This window comes from Pseudophryne corroboree, chromosome 6, assembly GCF_028390025.1.
Source record: "Pseudophryne corroboree isolate aPseCor3 chromosome 6, aPseCor3.hap2, whole genome shotgun sequence".
Classification (NCBI taxonomy): Eukaryota; Metazoa; Chordata; class Amphibia; order Anura; family Myobatrachidae; genus Pseudophryne; species Pseudophryne corroboree.
Window position 1 is genome coordinate 376,663,134 of NC_086449.1, and position 23,535 is coordinate 376,686,668.

At 48.6% G+C, this 23,535-nt stretch overlaps 1 protein-coding gene across 2 annotated transcripts in view; it reads right to left on the reverse strand.

The window, feature by feature from the left end:
- Window positions 1-23,535, reverse strand: part of LOC134932375 (uncharacterized) — a 287,377-nt gene that overhangs the window by 122,172 nt on the left and 141,670 nt on the right. The gene's annotated exons all lie outside the window — the stretch shown is intronic.

Sequence of the window (23,535 nt, forward strand, 5' to 3'; positions counted from 1 at the left end):
GGCTGCCGGCTCCTGCCTGTGTGGGAACTCTCATGAGTAGTAAGATCCCGTACATGCGCAGAGGAGCTGGCACCCACCACAGCCAGGGACAGCTCTGGCCCTGCTGGGGTGAATGGGCATCGCCACCTGCAGCTGTCAATTCTGGGATCGGCCTATCTTTTACACAGCAGCACCGATAAGGACAGGGCATAGTGCCCCTGTCACCCTGCAAACACAGCTGCTTTCATACATGGGGGAGAAGCGGTATAGCGCACATAACGCGCACTGATACTGCTTCTCCTCCATAACGACATTACCGAAGTGATGCAGGAAGAGACATTGAGAAGATGTGTTAACAGCTCGTCTGCCGAAGCATGGGAGCGATAGCTCCCCTGAGCACACAGCGCATCAGCTCAGTGCTGATGCGCTGTGTCTCCCTGCACATGCACAGGATCTCGCTACTCACGCAAGATCCCTTGCGAACTCCGGAGCCGGCACCCGCCACAGCCAGAAACAGCTCTGTCCCTGTTGCGGTGTATGGGCATAGACACCATGATGCTGTCAAAATAGACCACAGTAGGTGTCGGAACAGTCAGTAACCATTGCCCAAGCACTCTTACATTTACCCCTATATCAGCCTCCACTTTCTCTTGTTAAAGGTTAATACATTTGGGCCATTATCTCATACCAATGCAGACTGAATGATTTACCACCTGTCTTTGTAAAGACTTCAGCTATCACTGCTATTAGCAGTCTGTAGCTGCAACCAGAACACCTGGCATACAGTAATCTGCATTACATAGGGAAACAGAATGGTTAGACACAGGGAAAATAGGATTTTAATTACCTACCGGTAAATACTTTTCTCATAGTCCGTAGAGGATGCTGGGGTCCATATTAGTACCATGGGGTATAGACTGGTCCACCAGGAGCCACTGGCACTTTAAGAGTTTAATAGTGTGGGCTGGCTCCTCCCTCTATGCCCCTCCTACCAGACTCAGTCTAGAAACAGTGCCCGAGGAGATGACATACTTCGAGAGAAGGAATTACAGATAGTGGCGAGATTCATACCAGCTCACACAACATGCAAAAAAGGCTAACATGCCGGAACCACTCGGCAACAGCTGAAAAAGTAAATAATGCAGAACTTACCTAGGAACCAGGAAGTACTGAACTATAAAACCAATACAGGAAAACGCAGCGCTGGGCGGGCACCCAGCATCCTCTACGGACTATGAGAAAAGGATTTACTGGTAGGTAATAAAAATCCTATTTTCTCTTATGTCCTAGAGGATGCTGGGGTCCATATTAGTACCATGTGGATGTACCAAAGCTCCCAGTACGGGAGGGAGAGCGTGGAGGCTCCTGCAAGACTGCTTGACCAAACTTGAGGTCATCAGAGGCCAAAGTATCGAACTTGTAAAACTTGGCAAACGTGTTTGATCCAGACCAAGTAGCAGCTCTGCAAAGTTGTACAGCCGAGACACCCCAGGCAGCCGCCAAGGAAGAGCCCACTTTACAAGTAGAGTGGGCCTTCACAGATCTTTGACATGGCAATCCTGCCATGGAATAAGCATGCTGGATAGTGAACCTGATCCAGCGTGAAATCGACTGCTTAGAAGCAGGACACCCAATTTTCTTGGGGTCATAGAGGACAAACAGAGAGTCACTTTTCCGATGACGAGCCGTCCTCTGCACATAAATCTTCAAAGTCCTCACTACATCCAAGGCGTTCGATGCAATTGAGGAGTCTGTAGCCACTAGCACCACAATAGGTTGGTTGATATGGAAAGCAGATACCACCTTAGGCAGAAACTGTGGACGAGTCCTAAGTTCCGCCCAGTCGTCATGGAAGATCAGATAAGGGCTTTTACAAGACAAAGCCCCCAATCCCGACGCACGTCGGGCAGAAGCCGAGGCCAACAAAGTGACCACCTTCCACGCGAGAAACTTGATGTCAGCCTCCAGTAGATGCTCAAACCAAGCTGATTGCAGGACCTGCAACACCACATCTTAATCCCAGGGAGCCGTTGGCGCCACAAAGGGAGGCTGGATGTGCAGAACCCCTTTCAAAAAGGTCTGAACCTCAGGGAGGACAGCCAGTTGTTTTTGGAAGAAGATGGACAAAGCAGAGATCTTGACCTTGATGGAGCCCAATCTCAGTCCCATATCCACCCCTGCTTGCAGGAAAAAGAAAACGTCCAAGTTGAAACTCTACCGCAGGAAACTTTTTGGACTCTCACCAAGAAACATTTTTTCCAAATGTGATGGTAAATGTTTAGAGCAGAGGTTCTCAAACTCGGTCCTCGGGAGCCCACACAGTGCATGTTTTGCAGGTAACCCAGCAGGTGCATAGGTGTATTAATTACGCACTGACACATTTTAAAAGGTCCACAGGTGGAGCTAATTATTTCACTTGCGATTCTGTGAGGAGACCTGCAAAACATGCACTGTGTGGGCCCCCGATGACCGAGTTTGAGAACCTCTGGTTTAGACGTTACCCCCTTCCTAGCCTGTATCAGGGTAGGAATGACCTCACTCGGGATACCCTTCCGAGCTAAGATCTGGTGTTCAAACTAGAGATGAGCGCCTGAAATTTTTCGGGTTTTGTGTTTTGGTTTTGGGTTCGGTTCCGCGGCCGTGTTTTGGGTTCGAACGCGTTTTGGCAAAACCTCACCGAATTTTTTTTGTCGGATTCGGGTGTGTTTTGGATTCGGGTGTTTTTTTCAAAAAACACTAAAAAACAGCTTAAATCATAGAATTTGGGGGTCATTTTGATCCCAAAGTATTATTAACCTCAAAAACCATAATTTACACTCATTTTCAGTCTATTCTGAATACCTCACACCTCACAATATTATTTTTAGTCCTAAAATTTGCACCGAGGTCGCTGTGTGAGTAAGATAAGCGACCCTAGTGGCCGACACAAACACCGGGCCCATCTAGGAGTGGCACTGCAGTGTCATGCAGGATGTCCCTTCCAAAAAACCCTCCCCAAACAGCACATGACGCAAAGAAAAAAAGAGGCGCAATGAGGTAGCTGTGTGAGTAAGATTAGCGACCCTAGTGGCCGACACAAACACCGGGCCCATCTAGGAGTGGCACTGCAGTGTCACGCAGGATGTCCCTTCCAAAAAACCCTCCCCAAACAGCACATGACGCAAAGAAAAAAAGAGGCGCAATGAGGTAGCTGTGTGAGTAAGATTAGCGACCCTAGTGGCCGACACAAACACCGGGCCCATCTAGGAGTGGCACTGCAGTGTCACGCAGGATGTCCCTTCCAAAAAACCCTCCCCAAACAGCACATGACGCAAAGAAAAAAAAGAGGCGCAATGAGGTAGCTGACTGTGTGAGTAAGATTAGCGACCCTAGTGGCCGACACAAACACCGGGCCCATTTAGGAGTGGCACTGCAGTGTCACGCAGGATGTCCCTTCCAAAAAACCCTCCCCAATCAGCACATGATGCAAAGAAAAAGGTTAGGTGGTATACAATTATGGACGGACTGCCTGCCGAGTGCAGACACAGAGGTAGCCACAGCCGTGAACTACCGTACTGTACTGTGTCTGCTGCTAATATAGACTGGTTGATAAAGAGATGTCGTAGTAGTATGTATGTATAAAGAAGAAAAAAAAACCACGGTTAGGTGGTATACAATTATGGACGGACTGCCTGCCGAGTGCAGACACAGAGGTAGCCACAGCCGTGAACTACCGTACTGTGTCTGCTGCGACTGGATGATAAATGATATAAAAAATATATATATATATCACTACTGCAGCCGGACAGGTATATATTATATATTATATAATGACGGACCTGCTGGACACTGTCTGTCAGCAGAATGAGTTTTATTTTTATAGAATAAAAAAAACAACAACACACAAGTGAAGTCACACGACGAGTGTTTAACTTTTTCAGGCAATCACAATATAAGTATACTACTAACTATACTGGTGGTCAGTGTGGTCAGGTCACTGGTCAGTCACACTGGCAGTGGCACTCCTGCAGCAAAAGTGTGCACTGTTTAATTTTAATATAATATTATGTACTCCTGGCTCCTGCTATAACCTATAACTGGCACTGCAGTGCTCCCCAGTCTCCCCCACAATTATAAGCTGTGTGAGCTGAGCAGTCAGACAGATATATAATATATATAGATGATGCAGCACACTGGGCTGAGCCTGAGCAGTGCACACAGATATGGTATGTGACTGAGTCACTGTGTGTATCGCTTTTTTCAGGCAGAGAACGGATATATAAATAAACTGCACTGTCTGGTGGTCACTCACTATATAATATTATGTACTCCTGGCTCCTGCTATAACCTATAACTGGCACTGCAGTGCTCCCCAGTCTCCCCCACAATTATAAGCTGTGTGAGCTGAGCAGTCAGACAGATATATAATATATATATAGATGATGCAGCACACTGGGCTGAGCCTGAGCAGTGCACACAGATATGGTATGTGACTGAGTCACTGTGTGTATCGCTTTTTTCAGGCAGAGAACGGATATATTAAATAAACTGCACTGTCTGGTGGTCACTCACTAGTAAACTCTCTGCACTCTCTACACTTCTACAGTACTCCTCCTAGTCCTAAGCTCCAGTAAATCTCTCTCTCTTATAATCTAAATGGAGAGGACGCCAGCCACGTCCTCTCACTATCAATCTCAATGCACGTGTGAAAATGGCGGCGACGCGCGGCTCCTTATATAGAATCCGAGTCTCGCGAGAATCCGACAGCGTCATGATGACGTTCGGGCGCGCTCGGGTTAACCGAGCAAGGCGGGAGGATCCGAGTCTGCTCGGACCCGTGAAAAAAACCATGAAGTTCGGGCGGGTTCGGATTCAGAGAAACCGAACCCGCTCATCTCTAGTTCAAACGCCATGCTGTCAAATGTAGCCATGGAAAAGTCTTGATAAGCGAACGGCCCCTGCAGTAGCAGATCCTTCCGAAGAGGTAAGGGCCTTGGATCCTCCAGTAGAATATCCAGCAGGTCCGCGTACCAAGCCCTCCTTGGCCAGTCCGGAGCAATGAGGATTGTCAGAACCTTTGTTTTTCTTACCAGCTGAAGAACCTTTGGTATCAGAGGAAGTGGAGGGAACACATACACTGACGTGAACACCCACGGTGTTACCAGCACGTCCACCGCCACTGTCTGCGGGTCTCTCGACCTTGAACAGTACCTCCCCAGCTTCTTGTTGAGGTGGGAGGCCATCATGTCTATGTGAGGAACCCCCCACCAACCGGTTACCTCATCGAACACCTACGGGTGGAGGCCCCACTCTCCCGGATGAAGATCGTGGCGGCTGAGGAAGTCTGCTTCCCAGTTGTCTACTCCCGGAATGAAGATCGCAGACATCGCCACCGCATGTCTTTCTGCCCAGAGCAGGATTTTTGTCACCTCTGACATGACAGCCCTGCTCTTCGTTCCGCCTTGTCGGTTTATGTAGGCCACCGTGGTCACGTTGTCCGACTGCACCTGAACAGCCCGATCCTGTAGAAGGTGTGCCGCTTGCAGAAGGGCATTGTACACGGCCCTTAGCTCCAGGATGTTTATTGGGAGAGGGGATTCCTGATTCGACCATCTTCCCTGAAAGGTTTCCCCCAGAGCGAAGTCTCCCCAACCTCTTAGACTTGCATCTGTGGTTAAAAAAGATCCAGTCCTGTATTCCGAACCTTCGGCCTTCCAGAAGGTGCGGAAGTTTTAACCACCAGAGGAGTGAAATCCTGGCTTTTGGAGACAGGCGTATCCTCTTGTGCATGTGTAGGAGAGAGCCCAACCACTGGTCCAATAGGCCCAGCTGAAAAGGTCGAGCATGAAACCTGCCGTACTGCAAAGCCTTGTAGGAGGCAACCATCTTCCCCAGAAGGCGGATGCATTGATGAACCGATAACCGGGTAGGCTTTAAGACATCCCAGACCACTGTTCGAATCACCAATGCTTTCTCCACCGGGAGAAATACCCTCTGCACTTCCGGGTCGAGGATCATTCCCAGGAAAGACAGCCTCCTTGTCGGCTCCAGATGAGACTTTGGAAGGTTCAGGATCCAACCGTGCTTCCTGAGCAGCTGTGTCGTGAGCGTGATGGATCGCAACAAGCTCTCCCTGGACGACGACTTGATCAGGAGGTCGTCCAGATATGGAATTATGTTCACCCCCTGTTGGCGGAGTAGAACCATCCTCTCCATTATCACCTTGGTGAAGATCCTTGGTGCTGTGGAGAGGCCAAACGGCAGCGCCTGGAATTGATAGTGATCGTCCAACAGTGCAAACCTGAGGTAAGCCTGATGCGACGACCAAATGGGAATGTGGAGGTAAGCATCCTCGATGTCCAGCGACACCAGGAACTCCCCTTCTGTTAGTCCTGAGATGACAGCTCTCAGAGATTCCATCTTGAATTTGAACTCCCTGAGATAAGGGTTCAAAGACTTTAAATTCAGAATAGGCCGTACCGAAGCATCCGGTTTTGGTACCACAAAAAGGTTCGAATAATAACCCTTGTTCCACTGCTGAGGTGGAACTGGAACAATGACCTCTGCCACTACTCATTTTCTGATGGCCTCCAGAAGAATTGTTCTGTCTGCCAGCAGAGCCGGCAACCCTGACTTGAAGAAACGGTGAGGTGGGGGATCTTGAAACTCCAGTCTGTACCCCCTGGACACTATATCCAGGACCCAGGGGTCCAGACCAGACGACACCCAGACGTGGCTGAACTGCCGGAGTCTCGCCCCCACCTGACCTTCCTCCAGGCCTAGCTGTCCGTCATGCAGAGGACTTAGGGGTATCAGAAGCGGGCTTCTGGGCTTGGGAATCTGTGGAAGCAGGATTCTTTCCCTTGGCACGACCACCTCTGAAGAAGGTGTTCGAAGACTTGTTCTTTCTAGACCTCGCGGGCCGAAAGGACTGACGTGGCTGGTGTAAAAATAAGAATTTACTTACCGATAATTCTATTTCTCGGAGTCCGTAGTGGATGCTGGGGTTCCTGAAAGGACCATGGGGAATAGCGGCTCCGCAGGAGACAGGGCACAAAAAAGTAAAGCTTTACTAGGTCAGGTGGTGTGCACTGGCTCCTCCCCCCATGACCCCCCTCCAGACTCCAGTTAGATACTGTGCCCGGACGAGCATACACAATAAGGGAGGCATTTTGAATCCCGGGTAAGACTCATACCAGCCACACCAATCACACCGTACAACTTGTGATCTAAACCCAGTTAACAGTATGACAACAGAAAGGGCCTCTTAAAGATGGCTCCTTAACAATAACCCGAATTAGTTAACAATAACTATGTACAAGTATTGCAGATAATCCGCACTTGGGATGGGCGCCCAGCATCCACTACGGACTCCGAGAAATAGAATTATCGGTAAGTAAATTCTTATTTTCTCTATCGTCCTAAGTGGATGCTGGGGTTCCTGAAAGGACCATGGGGATTATACCAAAGCTCCCAAACGGGCGGGAGAGTGCGGATGACTCTGCAGCACCGAATGAGAGAACTCCAGGTCCTCCTTTGCCAGGGTATCAAATTTGTAAAATTTTACAAACGTGTTCTCCCCCGACCACGTAGCTGCTCGGCAGAGTTGTAATGCCGAGACCCCTCGGGCAGCCGCCCAAGATGAGCCCACCTTCCTTGTGGAGTGGGCTTTTACAGTTTTAGGCTGTGGCAGGCCTGCCACAGAATGTGCAAGTTGAATTGTGTTACAAATCCAACGAGCAATCGACTGCTTAGAAGCAGGTGCGCCCAACTTGTTGGGTGCATACAATATAAACAGCGAGTCAGATTTTCTGACTCCAGCCGTCCTTGCAATGTATATTTTTAAGGCTCTGACAACGTCCAACAACTTGGAGTCCTCCAAGTCGCTAGTGGCCGCAGGCACCACAATAGGTTGGTTCAGATGAAATGCTGATACCACTTTAGGGAGAAAATGCGGACGAGTCCGCAGTTCTGCCCTATCCGAATGTAAGATTAGATAAGGACTTTTATAAGATAAAGCCGCCAATTCAGATACTCTCCTGGCAGAGGCCAGGGCTAGTAACATAGTCACTTTCAATGTGAGATATTTCAAATCCACCTTTTTCAATGGTTCAAACCAATGGGATTTGAGGAAATCTAAAACTACATTTAGATCCCACGGTGCCACCGGAGGCACCACAGGAGGCTGTATATGCAGTACTCCCTTGACAAAAGTCTGGACCTCAGGGACAGAGGCCAATTCTTTTTGGAAGAATATTGACAGGGCCGAAATTTGAACCTTAATGGATCCCAATTTGAGACCCATAGATAATCCTGATTGCAGGAAATGTAGGAAACGACCCAGTTGGAATTCCTCCGTCGGAACCTTCCGATCCTCGCACCACGCTACATATTTTCGCCAAATGCGGTGATAATGTTTCACGGTGACTTCCTTCCGTGCCTTAATCAAGGTAGGAATGACTTCTTCTGGAATGCCTTTCCCTTTTAGGATCTGGCGTTCAACCGCCATGCCGTCAAACGCAGCCGCGGTAAGTCTTGAAAAAGACAGGGACCCTGCTGTAGCAGGTCCCTTCTCAGAGGTAGAGGCCACGGTTCGTCCGTGAGCATCTCTTGAAGTTCCGGATACCAAGTCCTTCTCGGCCAATCCGGAACCACTAGTATTGTGCTTACTCTTCTTTGCCGTATGATCTTCAATACCTTTGGTATGAGCGGCAGAGGAGGAAACACATACACTGACTGGTACACCCAAGGAGTTACCAGTGCGTCCACAGCTATTGCCTGTGGATCTCTTGACCTGGCGCAATATTTGTCCAGTTTCTTGTTGAGGCGAGACGCCATCATGTCTACAATTGGTCTTTCCCAACGGTCTATTAACATGTTGAAGACTTCTGGATGTAGACCCCACTCTCCCGGATGAAGATCGTGTCTGCTGAGGAAGTCTGCTTCCCAGTTGTCCACGCCCGGGATGAACACTGCTGACAGTGCTATCACGTGATTCTCCGCCCAGCGAAGAATCTTGGCAGCTTCTGCCATTGCACTCCTGCTTCTTGTGCCGCCCTGCCTGTTTACATGGGCGACCGCCGTGATGTTGTCCGACTGAATCAACACCGGCTTTCCTTGCAGGAGAAGTTCCGCCTGGCTTAGAGCATTGTAGATTGCTCTTAGTTCCAGAATGTTTATGTGAAGAGACTTTTCCAGACTCGTCCATACTCCCTGGAAGTTTCTTCCTTGTGTGACTGCTCCCCAGCCTCTCAGGCTGGCGTCCGTGGTCACCAGGATCCAATCCTGAATGCCGAATCTGCGGCCTTCTAATAGGTGAGCCTTCTGCAACCACCACAGAAGTGACACCCTTGTCTTTGGTGACAGGGTTATTCGCAGGTGCATCTGCAGATGCGACCCTGACCATTTGTCCAACAGATCCCTTTGGAATATTCTTGCATGGAATCTGCCGAATGGAATTGCTTCGTAAGAAGCCACCATTTTTCCCAGGACTCTTGTGCATTGATGTACTGACACTTTTCCTGGTTTTAGGAGGTTCCTGACCAGATCGGATAACTCCTTGGCTTTTTCCTCTGGAAGGAAAACCTTTTTCTGAACCGTGTCCAGAATCATTCCTAGGAACAGCAGACGAGTTGTCGGGATTAAATGGGATTTTGGAATATTCAGAATCCACCCGTGTTGTCTTAGCACCTCTTGAGATAGTGCTAAAGCTGTCTCCAGCTGTTCTCTGGACCTTGCCCTTATTAGGAGATCGTCCAAGTATGGGATAACTAATACGCCTTTTCTTCGAAGAAGAATCATCATCTCGGCCATTACCTTGGTAAAGACCCGAGGCGCCGTGGACAATCCGAACGGCAGCGTCTGAAACTGATAGTGACAGTTTTGAACAATGAACCTGAGGTACCCCTGGTGTGCGGGGTAAATCGGAACGTGTAGATACGCATCCTTGATGTCCAAGGATACCATAAAGTCCCCTTCTTCCAGGTTCGCTATCACTGCTCTGAGTGACTCCATCTTGAACTTGAACTTTTTTATGTAGAGGTTCAAGGACTTCAGATTTAGAATAGGCCTTACCGAGCCATCCGGCTTCGGTACCACAAATAGAGTGGAATAATACCCCTTTCCTTGTTGTAATAGGGGTACTTTGACTATCACCTGCTGAGCGTACAGCTTGTGAATGGCTTCCAACACCCTCTCCCTTTCGGAAGAGACGGTTGGTAAGGCAGACTTCAGGAAACGATGAGGAGGATCCGTCTCTAATTCCAACCTGTACCCCTGAGATATTATCTGCAGGATCCAGGGGTCTACCTGCGAGTGAGCCCACTGCGCGCTGTAATTTTTGAGACGGCCCCCCACTGTCCCCGAGTCCGCTTGAGAGGCCCCAGCGTCATGCTGAGGTTTTTGCAGGAGCCGGGGAGGGCTTCTGTTCCTGGGAAGGAGCTGCCTGTTGGTGTCTCTTCCCTCTTCCTCTGCCTCGTGGCAGGTACGACAAGCCCTTTGCTCTCTTATTTTTGTAGGAGCGAAAAGGCTGCGGTTGAAAGGTCGGTGCCTTTCTCTGTTGGGGAGTGACTTGAGGTAAAAAAGTGGATTTCCCGGCAGTAGCCGTGGCCACCAAGTCTGATAGACCAACTCCAAATAACTCCTCCCCTTTATACGGCAAAACCTCCATGTGACGTTTTGAATCCGCATCGCCTGTCCACTGTCGTGTCCATAAGGCTCTTCTGGCTGAAATGGACATAGCACTCACCCGAGATGCCAGTGTGCAAATATCCCTCTGTGCATCACGCATATAGATAAATGCATCCTTTATTTGTTCTAACGACAGTAAAACATTGTCCCTATCTAGGGTATCAATATTTTCAATCAGGGATTCTGACCAAACTACTCCAGCACTGCACATCCAGGCAGTTGCTATAGCTGGTCGTAGTATAACACCTGCATGTGTGTATATATTCTTTTGAATAACTTCCATCTTTCTATCTGATGGATCCTTAAGTGCGGCCGTCTCAGGAGAGGGTAACGCCACTTGTTTGGATAAGCGTGTGAGCGCCTTGTCCACCTTAGGGGGTGTTTCCCAGCGCGCCCTAACCTCTGGCGGGAAAGGGTATAATGCCAATAACTTTTTTGAAATTATCAACTTTTTATCAGGAGCAACCCACGCTTCATCACACACGTCATTTAATTCTTCTGATTCAGGAAAAACTGTTTGTAGTTTTTTCACACCATACATAATACCCTGTTTTACGGTATCTGTAGTATCAGCTAAATGTAACGTCTCCTTCATTGCCAAAATCATATAACGTGTGGCCCTACTGGAAAATACGTTTGAATTTCTACCGTCGTCACTGGAATCAGTGCCCGTGTCTGGGTCTGTGTCGACCGACTGAGGCAAAGGGCGTTTTACAGCCCCTGACGGTGTTTGAGGCGCCTGGACAGGCATTAATTGATTGTCCGGCCGCCTCATGTCCTCAACTGACTGTTTAAGGGAAGATAAACCATCACGTAATTCCACAAATAAAGGCATCCATTCTGGTGTCGACCCCCTGGGGGGTGACATCTGCATATTTGGCAATTGCTCCGCCTCCACACCAATATCGTCCTCATACATGTCGACACCACGTACCGACACACACCGCAAACTCACAGGGAATGCTCTAATGAAGACAGGACCCACTAGCCCTTTTGGGGAGACAGAGGGAGAGTCTGCCAGCACACACCACAAAGCGCTATATATACAAGGGATATCCTTATATTAAGTGCTCCCTTATAGCTGCTTTAATATATATATATATAGCCATTAATGTGCCCCCCCTCTCTGTTTTACCCTGTTTCTGTAGTGCAGTGCAGGGGAGAGACCTGGGAGCCGTTCTGACCAGCGGAGCTGTGACAGAAAATGGCGCCGTGTGCTGAGGAGATAGGCCCCGCCCCTTTTTCGGCGGGTTCTTCTCCCGCTATTTTTCCAGTCAGGCAGGGGTTAAATATCTCCATATAGCCCCTATGGGCTATATGTGAGGTATTTTTAGCCTTGTATAAGGTTTATATTTGCCTCTCAGAGCGCCCCCCCCCAGCGCTCTGCACCCTCAGTGACTGCCCAGTGAAGTGTGCTGAGAGGAAAATGGCGCACAGCTGCAGTGCTGTGCGCTACCTTATGAAGACTGAGGAGTCTTCAGCCGCCCGTTTCCGGACCTCTTCACGCTTCAGCATCTGCAAGGGGGTCGGCGGCGCGGCTCCGGGACCGGACTCCACGGCTGGGCCTGTGTTCGATCCCTCTGGAGCTAATGGTGTCCAGTAGCCAAGCAGCAAATCCACTCTGCATGCAGGTGAGTTTACTACTTTCCCCCTAAGTCCCACGTTGCAGTGATCCTGTTGCCAGCAGGACTCACTGTAAAGAAAAAAAAAACCTAAACTAAACTTTCTCTAAGCAGCTCTTTAGGAGAGCCACCTAGATTGCACCCTTCTCGTTCGGGCACAAAATCTAACTGGAGTCTGGAGGGGGGTCATGGGGGGAGGAGCCAGTGCACACCACCTGACCTAGTAAAGCTTTACTTTTTTGTGCCCTGTCTCCTGCGGAGCCGCTATTCCCCATGGTCCTTTCAGGAACCCCAGCATCCACTTAGGACGATAGAGAAAGGCTTCTTCGTAGCCGGTGCAGCTGAGGGGCGAAAGGTAGACTTACCCGCGGTAGCCGTGGCAATCCACGCATCCAGCGCCTCCCCAAAGAGAGCCTGACCTGTATATGGTAGGCCCTCCACACTCTTCCTGGATTCCGCGTCCACAGACCACTGGCGCAGCCAGAGACCCCTGCAAGCAGAGACTGACATGTTGGAGATCCCCGCAGCTATGGAACCCAGGTCCTTCATGAAATCTACCAGGAATCCTGCAGAATCCTGAATATGGCGTAAAAATAAATCAACGTCACCTTTATCCATCGTAGTCAATTCCTCCTGCAGAGTGATTGACCACCTGGCAATAGCTTTAGCAATCCAAGCACATGCTATAGTTGGCCGTAATATAGCCCCGGAGGTCGTGTACATGGGTTTTAGCGTAGCATCCACCGTGCGATCTGCCGGGTCCTTCAACGAGGTAGATCCCGGGACTGGCAACACCACCTGTTTAGACAGCCTGGAGACAGAGGCGTCGACAATCAGCGGGGACTCCCATTTCTTCCTATCTTCCTCTGGGAAGGGAAAAGCAACCAATACCCTCTTAGGAATCTGAAATTTCTTTTCCGGAGTTTCCAAGGCTTTTTCAAAGATAGCGTTTAATTCTTTGGATGCCGGGAAGGTGACGGGGGGGGGGCTTTTTATTATTTGTAAAAAAGGCCTCCTCCTGCTCAGGAGCTGTGTCAGAAATATGTAAAACATCCCATACAACTTGGTCAACTGCACCCCCTTTGCAAGTGATGCTGTCCCCCTAGACACATCCCCGTCACCATCTGCAGTGTCAGAGTCGGTGTCCGTGTCATCCTGTATAAGTATTGCAAGTGCACATTTTTGAGAATGTACCGCAGGGGACCACGAGAAAGCTGTATCAGACCAAACAACCATAGAGGATTGTAGGACCTGAGTGGCATGCTCAGTCCTAGCAACCCTATCAGAAATCTGAGAAATAGTCCCCCTAAGAGAGGCTAACTATTCTGGCTCTCTAGCCGGGATCTGCGCTACAACAGTGCAATCCTGATTACATGGTATGAAGTCTTCCTGGGAAGACAAATCCTCTGCAGCATATGAAACAGCGTCCCTAGACATGTTGTCACACACACCAAACACCCCACAGACACACAGGATATTTACTTAGATAGAGTTTCCCCCCCCAAGAATGGCAGATAGACAGATATTGGAGCCAACCCACATGCAGCACTATGAGAGTATAGGGAGACCTCAACCCGCGCTGTGTCCCTTAAAATGGTGACCCAGCCACCCCCCCTCCCTTCTACAACCCCCTGGTACCGTACATATAGTTGGAGTTGCACTGGAGGGACCTGGACATCCAGTGGAAGTGATTGCAGGCAGGCAAAATGGCGCTGAACGCTGCAGGGTCCGCTCTGAGAAGCTCTGCCACTTCAATGGCGCAGTCTTCCCGCTCTAAGATTATACTGGCCTGAGGAATTCTGTGCTGGCTGAGATCCGCGGACCCAGACAGGCTGGAAATGGTCAGTGTAGGGTACCTTGCTGGCCCACAGCGCTGCACCGCAGTACCGATGAGCCATCCGGGAGCGCGGTTAATACCGCGCTCTCACCCTTAAGCCGTCCGTATCACACTGACCCCCCGCTTGTAAGGGGGGACAGTGACTAACTCGCCAACTTCAGCTCATTGAGGGGGTGGCGGCATGCTGCCGGGGTGAGCGTTCCCCTGTGGCGGGGGCGCGATCTGTCCCCTCTGGAGCTTAATGTCCAGTCAGCGGAGGCAGTGGCTCAAGACCCTGCAGGGCGGACACTGCTCCCCCCCCCCCCCCCCCCCCCCTCCCCTCAGTCCCTCGATTCAGGGAGGTTGTTACCAGCAGCCTCCCTGTAAAAAGCAAAAAACTTTTCTAAAGAAGCTCTGTAGAGCTCCCCTAGCTGTGACCACATTTTCTAAACGGAGTCTGGTATGAGGGCCATAGAGGGAGGAGCCAGCCCACACTATTAAACTCTTAAAGTGCCAATGGCTCCTGGTGGACCAGTCTATACCCCATGGTACTAATATGGACCCCAGCATCCTCTAGGATGTAAGAGAAACGTGTTAAATGCCAGCCAATTAGGAAAAAGTCAGGGTGGAGTTTGCCTTTAAAAAGATGCTGGATCATGGTGGTGGGGTAATCAACACGGGATCCCCTGGCCAATCTAATAGCAAGTTGGACAGTGTTCGCTCAGTGCTTAGAATAGAACGTGTGAAATGCATATTTCTCCTGCAGGGTCCACAGGTTATCCACAGGATAACATTGGCATATGAGGTAGGGACAGCGGACTGGCACCAAACGATCAAAGCTTTCAGCCTCCTGGAATGCAACGGGCCCGTCTCTATAACCCCGCCTCCTAGCTAAGGCAAATCAGTTTTTTGTTTGGTGCGGCAGGAGCCGGACCATGGTCAATGGGCTGCTGGTTTTAACAGTCATAAGCTTTTTTTTTATTTTTATAATCTTTACTAGTTTTTTGAGCGATCTTTCTAAAAAGCGTCTTATACGTACCTTAGAAAGAGTCGCTCAAACAACTCCCTGCCGGGTCGTGACAACACTTACCCACGTGTACAGTGCTGTTTCGACTGGCATCTGTGTAAGATGAACTAGCAAGTCCAGCAGACGTTATCAGTCTGTGGCGGAGCACAGGGAGAAGGTAAGGCATTGGTTCCACTTAGTAGGGGAAAACGCGAGACATAGCCGCACTGTTTCGGGATGGAGACTACCGAACAGTCGCTGACACGGCTGCCACCTCGTGTGCACCAGCCCTAGGCCTCAGGGAACATAAGCTCCATGGGTAGTATGAGGCCGCGATCCCTAGGGTTGATGTCAGCAGTGGGGAGAAAGACGTTCCCTTGGTCGCCCGTCCCCCCGGTTCATAAACAGTTTCCTGCCATGGACTGAGTTCCCGCTTCCGTCTGAGACGCTGTGTATCTAAAAGGACCCAGTAGCAGCATAGGCGGCTGTATGTCTGGTACGTCAGTGTTCGATACTGGAAGCAGGGTGAAGTCTCCCTGTATCCCACTCTCCTGAGCTGGGTAATACAGTACTAAGTCTCTATCTAGCTTTGAGTACGAATAGTTGGATAAGTGCCTGATGCATACGAGTCTAAACTATTGCTGCTGTTTCTTTCCCTGTGCGACTGAATACGTTTAAACTCCTATATAAAGTAATGCAGTAATAAGTTTCTCCTACATACCTGAAATGTATCTGTAGTTGATTATGTGCTCACATTGCTTATTATACTAATGTATATCCTGTGACTGATTGCTAGTGTGATTGCTGACTTTACTATAAGTCTGTCAGTTTCTGTGTATTCCGATCCTCAATGTTGGTGCAAAGCAGGAGGGATCGGATTGTATATCACTTAAAACAAATTTTAAAGTGATTGCAGTCACAAATTGTGTAGTAACACTATACAGGTGTGTGATTTATCTATCATGTCTAAGAGAGGCAAGGGTGAGGAGGATACACTCTCCACATCAGCACCTTCACTCATTTCATGTTTGTCTTGCAAAGCTGGGTTAACCTCTCAGGATCTGGTTCAAAGAGCGAGTGTGCACACGGATCCGGATTTTGCAGCTAAAGGCTCTGGGAGACTCCCGTTAAGATTGACTTGCGGTGCGGGAAATGAGACTCCAAGGAGGGAACGTTACATGGCGAGATTGTCCAGTTCCATTGGGAGACTCTAAAATGCATCAGCAAAGGAGCAATGTTGTGTAACAAAGCCCCTTTTACCCTGCATTAAAGGTGGTTCGTGTGACTGTGACCTTAATGTGGATCCACATAGATTCAGTGAACATTGTGATCATTATTAGCCCAATTTATACTACTAAACAGAGAGTTATAAGCTACTGCACTGACGGCTTATTAATCAACTAACCCCTGCTGGACACATGAGACTGTGCTTTATTAACTTGCTACTTTGTATGAATATAAAGCAATTGGAAAGATTGTATCAGTCCCAACTGACTGTGCCCAAATTAAGAGACTGTGCTTTACTAATCAGACGGATTGGCACAGGATACAGCTGGGAGAACAAAGAATTGCCTGTGGAAATTATTAGTGTAATCTGATATATATTTCCTGGCCATATAAATAATTGATTCAACATATAGCAAGGATATAAGGATAACCTTCTATGTGATCATTTAAACTGATGGAATTGTGTGCTATATAATCATGTTTTTGGGCTAAATGATCAATTGATATTAATTATAAATTGTTTATATGGTAATTGGTCATCTGGATTAACTACATAGCAAATACGTGGGTACATTTTTACAATCTTTTATTTGCAAGTAGTCCTTAATTATGAGGCGTTTTATGCAATTACCATATGATGACCAATAACTCATTGTGGTGTTTTTAAAACTATTTTATTGGACTGTAATTGACACCATGGGGAATCAGTGAAATCCTTTATGAAGCAGAAGTGTACTAAGAATCATTAACTAATCACAGAGGATTTCCCTTTAGAGTCAGCACCTGGTTTTGTTGGTCTTTTTTATTGTGTAATATGTTTCAGATGAGAACTCGTCGGAGAATGAGGACTCATCGCACTCCGGGTCTGCATACAGAGACGATCATGAAGGCCTCAGCTCAGTGGACATACCTAAGCTAATTAGTGCTATGAAAGCTATTCTATCCTTAGAGAAGGCAGCAGAGCTTTTGTTAAAAACTAAGGCACCTGTGTTTAAACGTCCCAAAACAGTTAGGGCTGAGTTTATGCAAGATGCTTGGGTTACACTCATTAAGACGTTTAGAATTCCAAAAGAAATGGAATTGCAATTATCCTCTTCCAGCTGGGGACTGTTTAATAAAGGGAGGTGGCTTCCAAAGTAGATATGCATGTCATTCGATTTGTACGAAAATCTACATTACCTCTGCCTTAAATATTAAATGATGTCACGGATAGGAAAATAGGATCTTAATACCTACCGGTAAATCCTTTTCTAAGAGTCCGTAGAGGATGTTGGGGACACCAAAAAAACCATGGGTATAGACGGGATCCGCAGGAGACATGGGCACTTTAAGACTTTCAAAGGGGCGTGACCTGGCTCCTCCCTCTATATCCCTCCCCAGACTCCGTTTGGAACTGTGCCCGGAGAGACTGACATTTCGAGGAAAGGAATTAACAAACAAGGTGAGCATTATACCAGCTCACGCCATAAACATGCCGAATAACATGGCATTAAACTGAACACATGCCAACGGACATGAACAAAATTCAGCAACAAGCTAAAGAAACCATAACACAATCTGTGTGTAACCAGAACTAAACTGCAGATACAGTACGCACTGGGACGGGCGCCCAACATACTCTACGGACTCATAGAAAAGGATTTACCGGTAGGTATTAAAATCCTATTTTCTATTTCGTCCTAGAGGATGTTGGGGATACCAAAAAAACTATGGGGTTTATACCAAAGCTCTATAGCGGGCGGGAGAGTGCGGATGACTCTGCAGCACCGATTGACCAAACTTAAGGTCCTCATCGGCCAAGGTATCAAACTTGTAAAATTTAGCAAACGTGTTTGACCCCGACCAAGTAGCAGCTCGGCAAAGTTGCAATGCCGAGACACCCCGAGCAGCCGCCCAGGACGAGCCCACCTTCCTAGTGGAATGGGCCTTCACCGATTTTGGCAACAGCAAACCTGCCGTGGAATGAGCCTGCTGAATCGTTTGACATATCCAGCTGGCAATGGTCTGCTTGGAAGCAGGACACCCAATCTTATTGGGAGCATACAGGACAAACAGAGACTCTGTTTTCCTAACTGGAGCCGTTCTGGCGACATAAATTTTCAAAGCTCTGACCACATCTACAGACTTTTCCTCAGCCAAAGCATCAGTAGCCACTGGCACCACAATAGGTTTGTTAATATGAAAAGAGGAAACCACCTTCGGCAGAAATTGTTGCAGAGTTCTCAACTCTGCTCTATCTTCATGGAAGATCAAATAAGGGCTCTTGTGAGACAAGGCCGCTAACTCAGACACCCGCCTTGCGGATGCCAATGCCAACAAAATGACAACCTTCCAAGTGAGGAATTTCAATTCCACTTTACATAAAGGTTCAAACCAATGTGATTGAAGGAATGTCAATACCACATTAAGGTCCCAAGGTGCCACAGGGGGCACAAAGGGAGGTTGTATGTGCAGGACCCCTTTTACAAAGGTCTGCACCTCAGGAAGTGAGGCCAATTGTTTCTGAAAGAAAATTGACAAGGCAGAAATCTGCACCTTAATGGAGCCTAATTTAAGGCCCGCATCCACTCCATTTTGTAGAAAATGGAGAAACCGTCCAAGGTCAAACTTCTCCACAGGAGCTTTCTTGGACTCGCACCAGGAAACATATTTCCTCGAAATATGGTGATAGTGCTTTGACGTCACACCCTTCCTAGCAAGAATAAGGGTAGGGATGACTTCACTGGGAATACCCTTTTGGCCTAAAATCTGGCGTTCAACCGCCATGCCGTCAAACGTAGCCGCTGTAAGTCCTGATAGACGAACGGCCCCTGTCGTAGCAGATCCTCGCGAAGAGGAAGAGGCCAGGGATCTTCGACCAGTAACGCCTGAAGATCCGGGTACCAAATTCTCCTTGGCCAGTCTGGAACTACAAGGAGCGCTGGAATCTTCATTTTTCTTAGAATTCTTAGAACCTTTGAGATGAGAGGAAGCGGAGGGAAAATGTACACCGACCGAAACACCCAAGGTGACGTCAGTGCATCCACTGCCGCCGCCTGAGGGTCCCTGGACCTGGAACAATACTTCAGAAGTTTTCTGTTGAGGCGAGACGCCATCATGTCTATGTGGAGAACCCCCCAAAGACTTGTCACTAGTGGGAAGACCTCTTGATGGAGGATCCACTCTCCTGGATGTAGATCGTGTCTGCTGAGGAAGTCTGCTTCCCAGTTGTCCACCCCCGGAAGGAATATTGCTGACAGAGTGCTTGTATGTGTCTCTGCCCAGCGGAGAATCTTTGTGGCTTCTGCCATGGCTGTCCTGCTCTTTGTGCCGCCTTGGCGGTTTATGTATTCTACTGCTGTCACATTGTCCGATTGGATCAGGACAGGCCGGTTTCGAAGAAGATGCTCCGCTTGCAGAAGGCCGTTGTAAATGGCCCTTAGCTCCAGAATGTTTATGTGAAGATGAGTCTCTGGACCTGACCATCTTCCTTGGAAGGTCACCCCTTGTGCGACTGCTCCCTAACCTCGGAGACTTGCATCCGTGGTCACTAGGATCCAGTCCTGGATCCCGAACCTGCGTCCCTCTAAGAGGTAAGAGCTGTGGAGCCACCACAGGAGTGAGATTCTGGTGTTGGGAGATAGAATTATTCTCTGGTGCATATGAAGGTGGGATCCGGACCACTTGTCCAACAGGTCCCACTGAAACACTCTGGCATGGAACCTCCCAAACTGGAGGGCTTCGTATGCCGCTACCATCTTCCCCAGCAACCGAATGAATTGATGAATGGAGACTGTTGTTGGTTTCAGAATGAGTTTTACCAAACTCTGAATTTCCAGAGCTTTCTCCATAGGGAGGAACACGCTCTGCTGGACTGTGTCCAGAATCATACCTAAAAACGCCAACCGGGTTGTTGGGATTAACTGTGATTTCGGCAAGTTTAAGAGCCAACCGTGCTGTTGCAGAATCGATAGGGACAGTGCAATGTCCTGTACCAACTTGTCTTTGGATCTCGCCTTTATCAGGAGATCGTCCAAGTATGGGATAATTGTAACTCCTCGCTTGCGGAGGAGAACCATCATCTCTACCATGACTTTTGTGAAAATCCTCGGAGCCGTGGACAGGCCAAACGGCAACGTCTGAAACTGGTAATGAGTATCCTGGATTGAAAACCTGAGGTACCTTTGATGAGGGGGATAGATGGGGACATGAAGGTATGCATCCTTTATGTCCAATGATACGATGAATTCCCCCTCCTCCAGACTGGAGATCACCGCTCTGAGAGACTCCATCTTGAATTTGAATTTCTTTAGGAAAAAATTTAGAGATTTCAGGTTGAGGATTGGTCTTTCCGAGCCATCCGGCTTTGGTACCACAAACAGGCTTGAATAAAAGCCCTCCCTTTGCTGTGCCAGGGGAACCGGGACCACAACCTGATTTTGACACAATTTTTGTGATGCTCCACAGACTAGAACTCTGTCTGGAAGCGAAGCTGGTAAGGTCGATTTGAAAAAACGGCGAGGGGGAAAGTCTTGAAACTCCAGTTTGTACCCTTGGGTCACAATTTGCAACACCCAAGGGTCTAGGTCCGAACGAACCCAGACCTGACTGAAGAGCTTTAGACGTGCCCCCACCGGTGCGGTCTCCTGTAGGGGAGACCCGGCGTCATGCAGTGGATTTGGCAGAAGCCGGGGAGGACTTCTGCTCCTGGGAACCCGAGGAGACGGGTGTTCTCTTGCCCCTTCCTCTACCTCTGGTAGCAAGGAAGAAATTACCTCGGCCTCTTTTATACTTGTTGGGCCGAAAGGACTGCATTTGATAGTGTGGTTTCTTTTGTTGCGCAGGAACATAAGGTAAATAGGTCGACTTACCCGCGGTGGCCGCCGATACCAAATCAGTAAGGCCATCCCCAAAAAGTTCACCTCCCTTAAATGGAAGGGACTCCCATATTTTTCTTGGAATCGGCGTCAGCATTCCACTGGCGAGTCCAAAGCGCTCGCCTAGCCGCAACTGACATAGCATTAGCCTTAGCACACAGGAGGCCAGCATCTCTTGCAGCCTCTTTCAAGTACGCAGCCACGTCCCTGATATAACCAAGCGTCACTAGGATGCTATCCCTATTAAGATTATCCAAATCGGAAGACAAAAAACTTTCAGCCCATTTTTCAATAGCGCTACTTACCCACGCTGACGCAATAAGAGGCCTAAGCTGCGTCCCCTTGGTTGTAAAAATAGCTTTCAAAGTAGCCTCCTGCTTACGATCAGCCGTCTCCTTAAGGGTCGTCGACTGAGCCGCAGGGAGGGCTACCTGTTTTGACAAGAGCACTAGGGCCTTGTCAACTGTGGGTGGTGTTTCCCACTTTTCCCTATCAGCCGCGGGAAAGGGGTACGCCACCTTGATCCGGTTAGGAATTAGAAATTTTTTATCAGGCGTGTTCCAAATGCCATCAAAGAGGTCATTTAGTTCCAAACATGGAGGAAAAGCAACTGAGCGTCTCTTTTCCTTGTAAATAAGGACCCTCGTTTCAGGTGTAATAGGGTCCTCATCAATATGTAATATGTCTTTAACAGCTACAATCATATACTGGATACTCTTAGCTAATTTAGGATCTAATCTGGAATCAGCATAGTCGACATCAGCCTCAGAGTCTGTGTCGGTATCTGTGTCAACTAATTGGTCAACACCACGTTTGAGCGACCCCGGAGGGCCCTGGACCTGCAATAAAGGGTCCTCCATTGATCTCTTCCACACCAGGATTTGAGATTCAGACTGATCAAACTTTTGATTTAAAAGAGTGACCTTAGCATTTAAAGTATTCAAAGTAGATAACCAGTCAGCGGTGCCGACAGGGCCACCCCCAAAACATTTGGTGTCCCCAATAAATTATCCCCCTGAGAGGAATAATCTGTCTCAAACATGTCGTCCACTGAAAACAGCACCCAAATCAAAGCCCGTCAGGGAACACAAATGGAAAAAGCCAGCTCACACCCCAGTGCCAAAATGCAGGTCTGAAAACACCCTCAAGTGCCCCAGAGCTGCAGCGCTATATTTATCTATTAATTCTGCCCCCCTTGTTTTCTTATGCCCCTGGTACTTGCTGCTTGTGAGGAAGGACCAGCGCTGCTTGTGTGGAGGAGGAAATGGCGCCGAGTGAGCAGTGAGGAAGAAGCTCCACCCCCATAATGGCGCCCTTCGTCCCGCTTAAATATATATATTTATTTATCCTGGCGGGGGTTTTGGACTGTGCCTAGGCACTTTTAGTCCCACTAGCCAGCTTTTCTGAGGTAAACAGGCTCCCCAGGGCGCCCCCCCCAGCGGTGTGTACTGTATGGGAGCCCGGCGCGCACTGTGCACTTGCTGTGCGGTACCTCTGTAATGCTGTCTTAGTGAAGAGAAGTCTTCTTTTCTTTTACATACTCACCTGTCTTCTGACTTCTGGCTCTGAAAGGGGGTGACGGCAGGCTGTGGGAGCGAGCATCCGAGAGTACCCGGCGTTCATCTCCCCTCAGGTGCGGAGGCATCCTGTCAGCAGCAGCAGAGCCCTGAAACTCATTAGAAGTGGGTCTAGACTGCTCTCCCCTCAGTCCCATGAAGCAGGGAGGCTGTAGCCAGCAGACCTCCCTGAAAATAAAAAACCTAACATAAGTCTTTTCAGAGAAACTCAGTAGAGCTCCCCCGAGTGCCTCCGTCTCGCAGGGAACATTTTCTAAACTGAGTCTGGGGTGGGATATAGAGGGAGGAGCCAGGTCACGCCCCTTTGAAAGTCTTAATGTGCCCATGTCTCCTGCGGATCCAGTCTATACCCCATGGTTTTTTTGGTGTCCCCAACATCCTCTAGGACAAAATAGAAAGATGGTTTTCTAAAAACCATTTTCTCCTTCATAAAGACCAGCCATGGCTTCAGCCTGGATGGCAAAAGCAGTGGCAGCATGGGCTGATGCATTGGAGGATGATCTTTCATTGGCATCTAGAGAGCAAAAATCCCATATTGCACATATCAAACAGGCAGCTATTTTTATGGATGAAGCAGCCTTGGATACGAGTACAATTGCCTCTCAGCAGTAGCAGCTCGCAGAGCGGTTTGGCTACGTACATGGAAAGCAGACTCAGAATCCAAGAAGGTTTTAGAGACTTTGCCTTTTACTGGAGATATTCCTTTTTGGAAAAGAATTAAACAGTATTTTGGAGTCAGAAGCAGACTCCAAGAAAGTGGAGTTTCCTTTCACACACAAATCCA